Source organism: Caretta caretta, chromosome 10 (assembly GCF_965140235.1).
Source record: "Caretta caretta isolate rCarCar2 chromosome 10, rCarCar1.hap1, whole genome shotgun sequence".
Taxonomy (NCBI): domain Eukaryota; kingdom Metazoa; phylum Chordata; order Testudines; family Cheloniidae; genus Caretta; species Caretta caretta.
Window position 1 is genome coordinate 8,406,599 of NC_134215.1, and position 12,992 is coordinate 8,419,590.

A 12,992-nucleotide genomic window follows, 5' to 3' on the forward strand; every position below is an offset into this window, starting at 1 on the left:
CCAGGCTCCAGACAGAGAACAAATGGACTTGGAGGGTAAGCTGTTTTGGAGTGGGGAAGGGGGAAAGACAATAAATGTTGGGCCTCTAGCACACCCAGAGCATGCTGCCAAAGAGCAGTCTTTTTTCCCCACCCCAGAGACAGAGACAACTGAGAAGGACTCACCCAAGATGGCAAAGAAAGTTAAAAGGGGAAATTTGTGTAGAAACGTATTTTGGTTTTACTTTTTGTTCCATGTGCTATGTACCTTTGGGTAAATAAATAATGCCTGGTTTTGAAGAAGCTGATTTTGAGTCATCTTGCTAATCACTGGTCCCAAGAGGAAAAGGGCTTACAGGTGCCAAACCCAGTTTGGCCCATCAGGGTAACAGTTGGTAAACAGCAAGGCTGCAACCCAGAGATTCAGTCTAATGAGTCTAAGAGTCTCATTAGACTAAGAATGGAAGGACTGCATGGTAAGAGTGGAAGGACTGAGGGGTGAAGGTAGTGAAACCTGACTCCAAAAGGGGGAACTCTAGACAGACAAAGGATTATAAAGTGCAGCCTTCCCTGTATTTGTGACAGCATCCATGAATTAAGACTGAATCTTTTGCATTATGTCAGCAGAATCCCTTAAAAGGCTTCCAGTAATGTCCCGAAATCAAGGGCCAGCAGTCATCATACAGTAGAACCTCAGCTTTCCCACGGGAAATGCTATTACAGTGTTACTTTGGAAAGACTGTCCAACATCACATTGATCAGCCAACTTGGCCTTCTACATCAGGTAATCATCATAGATCGGATCCCCAATAATACACAGCTAGGAACCCAGATGACCAATTTGGAGTTAAGCCCAAGTCCTGGACTACCAGTCTACTGCTGTACATGCTGGACAAGGCTGCCTTCCAAATCATATCCTTTATAACATACAGAGATTTGAAGATGAGAGAGGGCGAGCTAGTAACCACCTCAGGTTACAAAATTTAGAATGTTTACTATGCAAATACACCCGACAGTTTCCCAATAGAGGAAAACAGGATAATTCAACCTCAATTTCATTCATCTGGTTATTTCACATCTAAATAATTTCAAGAGGCTCAGCCTCACACAGAGCCTTCAGGAGTTTTAGTACAGGCAGAAGCCCCTGCAGCAAGATATTTTCAGTTTTACTCAATTTGCAGCTTGTAATCCCAAATTTCATGCTCTGCAATGCACTGCAATATAGTACACATAAATATGAACCAAGCCTTCTGATGTCTGTTAGTCTTTCTTTACCGGTATCATTTCTCTCTGCTAAAACACAGATAAACATACAAATACTAAAGAGAACAATCAAATAACCTGTACTAGAATTCTTTATGACTTGTATGAAAAACCACAACTCCCAGGAGAGCACTGAACATGCTTATATTTTAAAAGAGGTCCTATTAAGATTGCTGTCTTGATTTAAGCCAAACTGTTCTGTGCAGAAGAAAACTGCCTCAAAGCGAAAAACCTACAAAGCAAAGCAGCAGCCAATCAAATCTTCAAGCATGACTCAAACTAAATATTTCTTGCTAGAACCCACGTGGTTAGCAAGTCATTTCAAATATTCGTTTCAATGCCAATTTGTTGTCAAGCTCAGACATTTATCCTCAGGCGTCAAAGCTTATTACCCCCTCGAACAGCGCTCCCAGACAATTGGCGAAGTTTTACAGACAATGGACACTAGCAAGTATGTAGGTCTCTTCCTGCAGGGAGCGATTCCAAGAATGCCACCTTAAAATGTATCTCGTTTCTAGGGGCTGCTAAAAATACTCTTGACCGATGACATTTCAAGACTGCCTAGCAACCTCCTCCCCAACCCATTTGCTACGAAGGGAGATCAACAAGAAGAAAAATGACCGGCAAGATGAACACTGGCCCGACCGACTCATTTTTTTGGAGGGCTAGAAGGGAGACGATAGTACGTAAAACTCAGAACTATTACTTGATACAAGAACGGCCACACTGGTTCAGCTCAATGGTCCTTCTAGCCCAGTGTCCTGTCTCTGACAGTGGCTAGTACCAGATGTTTCAGAGGGAGCAAACAGAGCACGGTAATTTGTCAAGTGATCCATCCCCTGTCATCCAGATCCGGTTTCTAACAGTAAGAGGCTCAGAGAGCATGGGGGTTGCTCATGGTTAAGTCATTTGTAGACCTATCCTCCATGAACTTCTTCAATTTTTTTTTTTGAATCCAGTTATACTTTTGGTCTGCACAACATGCCCTGGCAATGAGTTCCACAGGTTGACTGCACGTTGTGTGAAGTAGTACTTCCTTGTGATTGTTTTAAACTTGCTGCCTATTAATTCCATTTGGTGACTCTTGGTTTGTGTTATGTGAATGGGTTAATAACACTTCCTTATTTTATAGACCTCTCATATCCCCCACCACAGTCATTTATTTTCCAAGCTGAACAGTCCCAGTCTTTTTAATCTCTCCTCAAACGGAAGCTGTTCCATGCCCCTAAACATTCTTGTTGCTCTTCTCTATACTTTTCCAAATTCTAATGCACCTTTTTTGAGATGGGACAATTGGAACGGCACGCAGTATTCAAGGTGTGGACATACCATGGATTTATATAGTGGCATTATGAAATTTACCATCTTATTTTATTATCCCCTTCCTAGTAGTTTCTAAGCTTTTTTAACTACTGCTGCACAATGAGCAGACATTTTCAGAGAACTATCCACAATGACTCTAAGATCTCATTTTTGAATGGTAACAACTAATTTAGACCCTATCATTTTGTATATATAGTTGGGATTCTGTTTTCCAATTTACATTATTTTCCATTTATTAATACTGAATTTCATCTGCCATTTTGTTAGCCAGTTTTATGAGATCCCTTTGTAAGTCTTTGCAGTTAGCTTTGGACTTAACTATCTTGGGTAATTTTGTATCATCTGCAAACTTTGCCACCTCACTGTTTACCCCTTTTCCCAGATCATTTATGAGTATGTTCAATAGCACTGGGCCACTTATTCCTACTCTGTGTCCTGTCTTTCAACCAGTTGTTGATCCATGAAGGGACCTTCCCTTTTAGCTCATGACTGCTTACTTTGCTTAAAAACCTTTGGCCAGGGACCTTGCCAAAGGCTTTCTGAAAGTCCGAGTACACTATCGATTGGATCATCCTCATCCACGTTTGTTGACCTCCTTCAATAATTCTGGTGAGGCATGATTTCCCTTTAGAAAAGCCATATTGACTCTTCCCCAACATATCATGATCATCTATTTGGTTGAAACTATAGTAAAGAAAGAATTATCAGACAATCTGGTGGTACCAAAGTTAGGCATACCAGCCTGTAGTCGCCAGGATCACCTCTGGAGCCTTTAAAAATAAAAATAAGCATCATATTAGTTACCCATTAGGAACAAAGATGATGTTGAGGTCAATTGGTTTACATTTTAATTTGTTAAAACTCAAACTCTAGAGCAAATATTGGGATAAAAACTCGGTGAAGGAATTGGTGTCCTTCCTTCAGCCGAGGCTGAAAAAGCTGCCACTCAGATTTCAGCGATAACACTAGCTCTTCAGTCCATCAAGCAAAAGCAGGGGAATAAAGATTTGATACCGTTATTTCTAAAAGAGAACAAACTTTGAGGGGGAAGAGGAGTGCAGAAAAACACATACTTTGAGGTCATCCTTAAACACCAAACAGGATCAGTAAACAGCAAAAGCATTTCACAGTTACAGTTTACTGACTGTAAAAGTAGATTCAGAAAAAAATATGTAATCATATGTCATTAGCTTAATATTTTCTTTTATCAAGCACAATGAGATACACAGAACGGAATAGAGTTATTTACTACAGCCACTAACACAAGACTCTCAAAGGATTATTTTTTCTTCCTCTTCTTTGCATTGGATAGATTAGACCCGACTTCTTAAAAAAGGTTTATATTTAAAAAAAGATTTATTTACTGCCCCCCCCCTTTTGTTTTTAAACCTATGAGCAACTGGATCATGGTCTTAGCTCTTCCCTGGTTTTGCTAGACCTAGTAGGTGTCAGAGGGATATGTACTGTTTGCTCCTACACCTTAACTGAAGGTAAGAGGGATTCAATATCAAGGCTTTCTTTCTTCAAACTATTAATAAATGAAGCCAAATACATACAATTTTTTTTAAGATGTTTTAGGTCCCAATCAAGGTGGGCCATTTCCAGCAGGAGGGTGGGGGAGAAAACCTGGGTTTGTGCTGGAAATGGCCCACCTTGATTATCATACACATTGTAAGGAGAGCGATCACTTTAGATAAGCTATTACCAGCAGGAGAGTGGGGTGGGGGGAGAGAAAACCTTTTGTAGTGATAAACGCCCATTTGTTCATGGTTTGTGTGTACAAAAACAAACATCTTCTGTATTTTCCACAGTATGCATCCGATGAAGTGAGCTGTAGCTCACGAAAGCTTATGCTCAAATAAATTGGTTAGTCTCTAAGGTGCCACAAGTACTCCTTTTCTTTTTGCGAATACAGATTAACACGGCTGTTACTCTGAATAAACAGTGAGAGTGATTCAGCAGGTACAGCAGCAAAACAAAGATGTTTAGATCCTCTGACTTTATTCCTCAGTGTCAGACTGAAATATTTATATCCAACATAAACAAATCACCAGCACCACCCCTGGCAATCCCAAATGCTCTGTTTGGACCTATCCTCAGCTCTGTAAGCAACTGGATGTGGAGTCCTGCTTGCTCCAAAGCAATCTCTCTCTTTGCCTCCCAAGCAGTCTCTCTTGTGGAACCTCACTGGTCTTCAATCTTCAGCCTTGCTTACATTTCTTCTCTTGAGAACTTACCATCATCAAGGCTGCTCAAAAAAGTCCCTTTGCCACAACAGCCACAGCCCAAGAGACAACACATTGGCTTTGTCATAGGAACTGTAGCAAGGAAGACATGTAAGCAGCCCCAGTGGTATTGGGGAAGCCTGTGCGCGTGATGCAGCAGGAACTTATGCACCTACTCACATCCCCATTTATTCTTTCAGGTAAGACTGTTGTGCAATTTCAATACTTTATCTTCCACAATCAGGTGAGAAAAACATAAGGGAACCTCAGCCAATTCCATCTACAATCCCTGTGTTCACTACTTCACCTGCTGTATGAAGACTTCTGAAGTAAGGAACAGACGCATCTTCCTCAACTGCTATCACTTATTTAACTAATTCAAAATAGCCTTCTAATTGCACCCATGCACACTAGTTATTACTTCCATTTTCTCCCCTGGAAAGTGTTGAACTGTGAAATTAAGTTTATAGAAGATTTTGCTTTAAATACATCCACTTCCACCTCACAAATACATTCCTGTGCTTCAAATTTTGGCTGTGTAGTTATTTCTTTTCTTCAACCCACCACTGTCTTGAAAGATTGGTTCTCAAATGCAAGGTGCTATTTTTCAGAGCCAAGGAACCGTAAGAAATCCATTACCAAGAATTTTGTTATGTTATGGGTTTATGGTGAAATACAAATATTGTTATTTAGAAAAAGTCATGTTCTACTTTCACAGAGTTTTATTTTATAAACTGACATGTTAAAACAACATCTACGGATTGTTTAAAGTTTGGGCATTATAGCAATGGAAGTGATTCACGATGAAAACTAATTCATATTTTCTACTAAATGGGAACGAATGAGAATACAAAATAGAAATAAGCACCCAGTTTGCAAAACAAAATTAGTTCTTTTAAAAAAAGGACACTGTCAAATAAGTAATTTGCCATTACCTGGAAAATATTATTTCTTTCCCTACCTGCATTTCTAATAGCGTGCAAGGCCACTTTTTCTGTTTATTTCTTTATTTGTACACCAATTTTGCCATCTCAAGAAACACACACAACTCTAGAGAATCATAGAATCGTAGGACTGGAAGGGACCTCAATAGGTCATCTAGTCCAGTCCCCTGCATGCATGGCAAGATTAAGTATTATAGACCATCCCTGACAGGTGTTTGTCTAATCTGCTCTTAAAAATCTCCAATGATGAAGATTCCACAACCTCCCGAGGCAATTTATTCCAGTGCTCAACTACCCCGTTAGGAAGTTTTTCCTAATGTCCAACCTAAACTGCCCTTGCTTCAAATTCAGACCTATAAGCCCAGCGAAGGTTACTGTAATCAGAAGAGGAAAACAAACACCGGTCCCTTATAGAAGTCAAGGCGTTGCGCTCATATTAGCGTGTCCAGCAAAAGCTCATGAGGTACGAAACTCTCCATTTTAATAAGCGGTGAGATCAAATATGAAGAGAAGTGCAAGTCTTGGTTTCTGCTACGAAATTCTGGATTCCCTTAAAATGCAGGAGCAAATAAATGCTCATTTGCCTTAAAAAGTGATGATGCAAAGGTGTTATCAACTGCTAGATGTAACTTCCCTGTAACAAAGTAGCACTAATAAGCTATGTCAAGAAAAGATAACCGAGTTAAACAAACTAAATATCAGCTGTTTCATTTGGGAAAAATGCTTGTTTATCTCAAAAGATTAACATCTAATTTAAAAAGATTAAAATTATTTTTTTCTTCAGCTCAATTTATAACCGTAGATGGTACTGCAGTGATTTACAAACATTCTTTATGAAAATTCAATGCAATATTTCTGATAGTCTGTAAAGGACCCATTATAGTACGGGGGCTGGCTATTTCCCTTTCCCCAGACAGTACATCATGCTTTTCTACCATTACTATTAGTTTAAGATGGGTGTGTGTGTCTCTTTCTATCTCTGCCCCCACTATGCTCGGTATACTTACAGCTGAAGAAATGGCTCACAATTCTATTTGCTTAAAAACTGTTTGTTTACATGGATCTCCCACTGGAGATTAGTAGCCTACTTAATATTTTATTTGAATGATTAAAAAATGTCCCACCAAACACTATATCCAGATGTGAGAATAGAGTTTGCAGTAAGACACGCTTCTCTAACTTCTGAAGTTTAATTTGATCGTAAACTACCATGATGGATGTCCTAATGAATTAATCTGTTTCCAAAGTTCAAATAAAAGCCTGAATTCTATAAAAGTCTTCTCCTTCACCCCTTGGGGATAAAGTTGGACTACTGTCGTTTCTCATGCTATAAATCAAATGAAGAGACAGCATTCAACATTTACCAGACACAGCAATCCTCTTCACTGAAAATAAACATTTCTCATTTCAGCAGTGAAACCATACCTTTCCTTTTGTCTCGTTGTTGGAAATCTTTTCCTACAAAAATCTCAATCACGTGGTGAAAAGAATGCTATCTTGTAGAGCTGAGTTTATGTAAAGTGCACAAAAATACTAGGCACAAGTTTTGAGACATTATGATTCCCTAGTTTTTGTTTTTTGGCACTTTCACATCACTTTTGTGCCCACATTCTATGTACAACAAATAGAACTAAAAATAATCCTGGTGATACCTCCGAATTTAATTTCTTATCATATCTTTTTTTCACTCTAAACTGAACAAGGTACATATTTACATCAGAGCTAAGTGGTATTTTGTTTGCTCTGTGCCCATTTTGTATACTGCAAAATAAGGTGAATTCTGAGGCTGACAGGGTTAACATCTAGCAGAGATTAACATAAATGCACATGAAAATATATGCTTCTCTGTAACAATATTGTCAGTTACTGTCAGATTCACTCACATGACTATAATGATCATGAAGGGAAAGTTCTCCCATAACTTTGATTTATCTGTTACTGAAACCTGTAAATAGAAATCTATAAACTGCACTGCGAACCTGTGGGATTACATCAGACACCTGAATAGTTTCTGGAGGGTCGTCAGATTTGGCAACCAAGGTGAAGTGCATTCAAATGACCAAAGAAATACAGGGATTCTGTTTAACAGGAAATCTGTGAGTTCTTCTTTTACAAACTGTTAACAAGAAAAAATGTTTCTAGAAGCAACAAAATCTTTTTGAACTTCTAAAGCAGCTACTTTGGTTCTTCCTTCACTGATGGCTGTTCAACTGGGTTTACTGCTGTAGTTTACCTTCAGAAAGCCTGTCTAGACATCATACATGTGCCTTTTTGAGTAAATAAAAACAAACATTTTTTGTTTATTTTAAACAACAGGCTTTTTTCCTTCATAGGGCAATACTCAAAAAGTTGATGGGAGGACGTAAATATTCGGGGAAAGAGAATATTGCAGCGAGTGAAACCTGCCTCCCGCCCCAAAACATAAAAATTCATTTTCTGCCTTTACACCTTTCCCTGAGGGAAAAGGAATGTTTATTGTATAAAACATTTATCACTGTATTTGGTGCTGTATCGCAGGATATTTTAGGATTGGTTAATTAACGTAGGGAATAATTAACAATTTTCCAGATGGATGGTGGATGTAGTTACAAGGTAAGATGAGTGGATAGTATTTATGCAGGAGGCATGTATTTGGGTAGCACTTAAGAGGACATTATGCACCCCATTTTGACTGATTCAAAATGTTGTTTAACCCGACAAAGCAGAGGAAAAAAAAAAGTTAAAAGTTAGAGAACTGAAATCCATTTTAAATGCATTTCATAGGTGGCCACATTTCAAATATGTGCCCACTAACGTGTCCAACTCACAATTAAAATTTAAACCAGTGTTAAAAGTTCTGTACTGTGTCAGAGTGTTTTCGCTCCCCTTTTCCATCTGTGCTAGTTTAAGAAGTCTTAGACGAAAAAGCAAGTACACCAAAAAGATAGCACATTCACAAAATACTTTAAAGTATTAATGCAGTCCACAACATCTTCAAGTCTTTTCTAGTTAGGCCCTTGTGCATGGCTACTCATGCATAGTTTATGTAACATTGAAAGATAAAGCAATGCTTCTGGTTGCTTGTCTAGAGAACCAGATATAATTTCCAGGCCACTGTTCATCTCCCTTAGCCACCTTTACACTGAAGCACTGCTGCAATATTTATTCCACTCATGCCTCTCTTTCTCACGTCATCCTGCTTGGTGTCACACAGCTGCAAAAACCACCTGCCACTGCGATGTAGCTATTGTTTTTGTCACCTCCCCCACACCCCATCATTCTTTCTGAAAAGGATTTGCTCATTCTGCTCTAAAGGCTCCCCCCTCTGCCTTTTTGAAACACTGAAAATGGGAATCCCAGGTGGCTCTAGCTAGCTAATTATCCATGTGCTTTTAGAGTCTAATTCTTTCTACTGGTAATGTAGCAGAGTCTTCAGCCACAAAGTCATTTCATATGCTAATTAGAGACAGGCTAGCTAATACCTCAGTCTGCTCAGGAGTACTAATCTTTTGTAGGGACTAATGATATGAGAAGAAGATGAGCTATGAAAATGGCCCCCAAAAGATGCTACATCTCCTTCCTACCCAGCCCACCCCCATAATAAAAACCTCTCTTGTACATCTGAATGTAGTAGTTTGATAGGTTAGCTGAGTGTAGTGCCTCCATAGAGCAACAGGAGACTGACTTAAAAATTGAGTTTTCCCTTGTATGTCTGGAAAAAAAAATCCAGTAGGGTGGCATTATCTAAATTTTATCATACACAAATTGTCCTTAAGGATTTTTGGGTGTAATTAGCACGTCAGAAATTTATCAAACCAAACCAGTACGTCTTGAATCCGAAACCAAGATGTTATTTAATTCTGCAAAGACTAAATAATGACTATCAACATTTCAAGTTTGCAAACTCACCCCATGTATTATATGCCTACTGAACTGCCTGTCTAATCTAGATTAGATCCTTAGGGCAGGGACCATGTGTCATTATTTGCATCAGCACTGAGCTCACTGTTGGCTCTTAAGCAATTTGTCCCAAAGTCACTTCACAGATAGGCAAATGTAACTGTGAGGCTGATTCTTCGGTGAACATCCAGAAAGCAAGAACCAGTAAAAGTTTAGGATTCTCCAGCCTGCACCACTGCTAGAACTATTTTAATCTGCACAATGGCACAAAAGTGATTCAGCAAAAAATTTACTGTGTGTATATTCATGGTTAGGACGCAAGTATCTGGTGAGAGAGATACAGATATCCAGTTTGAAGAAAAATCAGAGAGACTGTAGGGCCAGTGAGATCCAACAACTCTTGGAGATCAGTCTTTTCATGATGTATATAAGAGGTTCTTTACCCACTACTGGTCAAAATTTTAAAGTTACTACGTACAAGGAAATATAATTTTATTTTGACTGAAATAAAAGGTAGATGGAAGCATTCCCACTGGTGAATTATTAGTTCTTAGTGATAAAAACCTCATCTTATGGCAGTTCATTCCACATAGTTAATTTATGGTGCCAGTGCAAGACTGAGGATACTGCTGTTGTGCTGTTCAGCCAGTTCAGAAAAGCTAGTCCACAGAGCCAGCTAGCTACTAAAGAAGCCACAAAAGGTCATTTCTCAGCACTACAAGACGAGAGAAGGAAAATAACTTGCAGTGCAAAGCAGACTTTGCCAGGGAGTTAAAAATCCACATGACTCTGGAGTGATGTGTTTTAAAGACTAATGGTGTAAAACCTAATGGGAAACCACACAGATGGTTATTTTATACCTCTGAACCAGCTTCCAGTACATTACAATCCATATTAGTGAAGTTCTCACTATGGCAAACCCTCCTTTTCAAAATTCCCCCATGGATAACCCACAAACGTACATATTTTTCCAAGCTACTCCAAGTCTGTATTGTCTTGGATTCCAGGAATACCATGCCATCCTCATTAGTTACAGTACAAGTATACATCATTTAAAGCTATACAGAACCAGTATGAGAGGCTCAATAACCATTTCAACATGTCATACCTGAGAAGTTAAAAAAATCCAAAATGCAATTCCCATAATCCAGCTGGGCATACACCAGGAGGAAGGGAGAGGGGGAGAAAGCAAGCATCTGCCTTTTTTCTTTTAAATCAGCTTTACAAAAAGGTAAAAGACATTAAGTTAGTCTAAACTGGATTCTCCATGTTACCAGAATCAATCAATAGGCTTGCGACACATACAGCTGGTTATCAGCATAAGTTTCATTATCAGAGCCAATACAATCAGACATCTATGCATGTTCTCTGGCTCATTTATCTACCTCAGAAGAGGAAACAGAGGTCTATTATGGATCAATAAAGACCTGATGTCTGAAGAAATGAGCATCAGAAGAGAGAAATGGGCACGTCCAGGTAGCTGCAGCATTTCAGTCTGCACACAGGTACAGATTTAGCAATAAGCCGGGGATACAGAGAAAAAGCTTAAGGACAATGACCATTTTATTCCGTTAAACCCCTAATGTATTTTGGTGAAAGAAATCAAGTCGTTTGCTTTTAACTGTAGCCCAAAACTGCATTAAGTCTCTTGGGTGCTTTGATTTTTTTCTCTTTTTAAATCTTGGCATACGGACAGCTCCAGGGCTCAGTAGGAGAAATTATTAAAAGCATGCCTGCAGAAGTAAAGACATCAGTCATTGCCCTTATCCCCTGTGTTTCATGAGCACTTTCCCCCCCATGCTGTGTGTAAAAGATTTCATGCAGTCAGAACCATCCCTTTTAACAGACTAAAAATTAGAAGTCTTTTAAGAATGAACATCTCATTCCATCAAAATGGAAAGAGAAACATCCAAAAACGTTTCATCGTTCAGAAAGGTCAGATGCACCTTAACAGTTTATCAAATCCACTTCCATTTGTCCTGTAGAATTCATTTAGCCAAGTAATTAGTAATATAGTGCTTATACAATATATTACAGTTTCATAAAAAATCAAGTCCAAAAATGAATAAGCATTAGAGAGAACAAACCAGCTAAGTTTAGAATGCTTTCCTAGGCTGCTTGAAGTGTTCAAGGTCCAGGTGTGTTTCAACCCTTTTTTCTGCTCTACTGTTGCAAAAATAGATGTCCTTTCCTTGACATTACCGTTCTATCCCCAGATCTTGACTTCTTTTCTTGAAGTCACATTATTGCTTCTCAATCCAGAGTTTCAGGTACTGTATACATGTATTGCATTATTTATGCACTACTGTATTAGAAATATGTATATAAAACTATTATTTTATTCATCATTACCCCCAAAGAATTTTGGAGGGTGAAAAGGTATGAACATTAGATGATGCACTTTATGACAACATAGTGCTTACAGTAGTTTTGAAAAATGAGGCAAAATTTAAGGACTTCACAAACTGCTTCCTGCTTCTAGTGACTACAGCACAGATTTTTAAAGGAATCTAGTCATTGCTCCGCTGAGCATTACAACACTTAACTGACTCAGTCTCATTTCCAAAAGTGACAGGCACTTAAGAGTCTAAGTCAGATTGAAAGAAATGGAACTTAAGCTCCTAAGTCACTTTTGAAAATGAGACTTGGGCGTTGCAATGCTGAACAGAGCAATGCCTAAATACCTGTAAAAATCTGGGCCTACGGTTATCATCCTAATCTCAGAAATCTTCATACTTCAAACATTCAACTGAATGTTAGCATGCATTATACTGTAAAGAAAACACAGCCACAGGATTATTACTGACCAGTTTAGTCAACATTAGAGCTGGTCAGGAAGTTTTGATGAAAAATAGTATCTACATTTTGTGAGAACTTATGCATGTTTTCTCCTCTCTTCCCCAGCTGTTTCCCAGTCATCTCTCATTATGCCTGCATTTCAGATAGCTCTTGGCTCCAAAGTGAGTATACTAACTTTGTGCGCTACAATATTTGATTTGTACATAATGATCCATTCTCGCCTTGGAATCTGTGAATATAGGAACTGAAATCTAAAACAAACAAGCTGGAGAACAGACTATGTGATTTGGGTTCAAAATAGGAATCTGAAAGACCCCTTCTGGAGTTTTCAACATACAATTATACAAATGTAAGGCCCGAAGGGACCTCGAGAGATCATCTAGGCCATCCCCTTGTGCTGAGATAGGACCAAGTATACCTAGACCATCCCTGACAGGTATTTGTCTGGCCAGTTCTTAAACCTCCAATGATGGGGATTCCACAACCTCCCTTGGTAACCTACTCCTTAAAGTTAGGAAAAGCTTTATAATATTAACATAACCCTCTCCCGCTGCTGACTAAGCCAATTACTTCTTGTCCTA

General features: G+C 38.8%; 1 protein-coding gene across 3 annotated transcripts in view; it reads right to left on the minus strand.

The window, feature by feature from the left end:
- USP22 (ubiquitin specific peptidase 22) overlaps nucleotides 1–12,992 on the minus strand; it is a 188,753-nt gene that overhangs the window by 60,007 nt on the left and 115,754 nt on the right. The window lies entirely within an intron of this gene.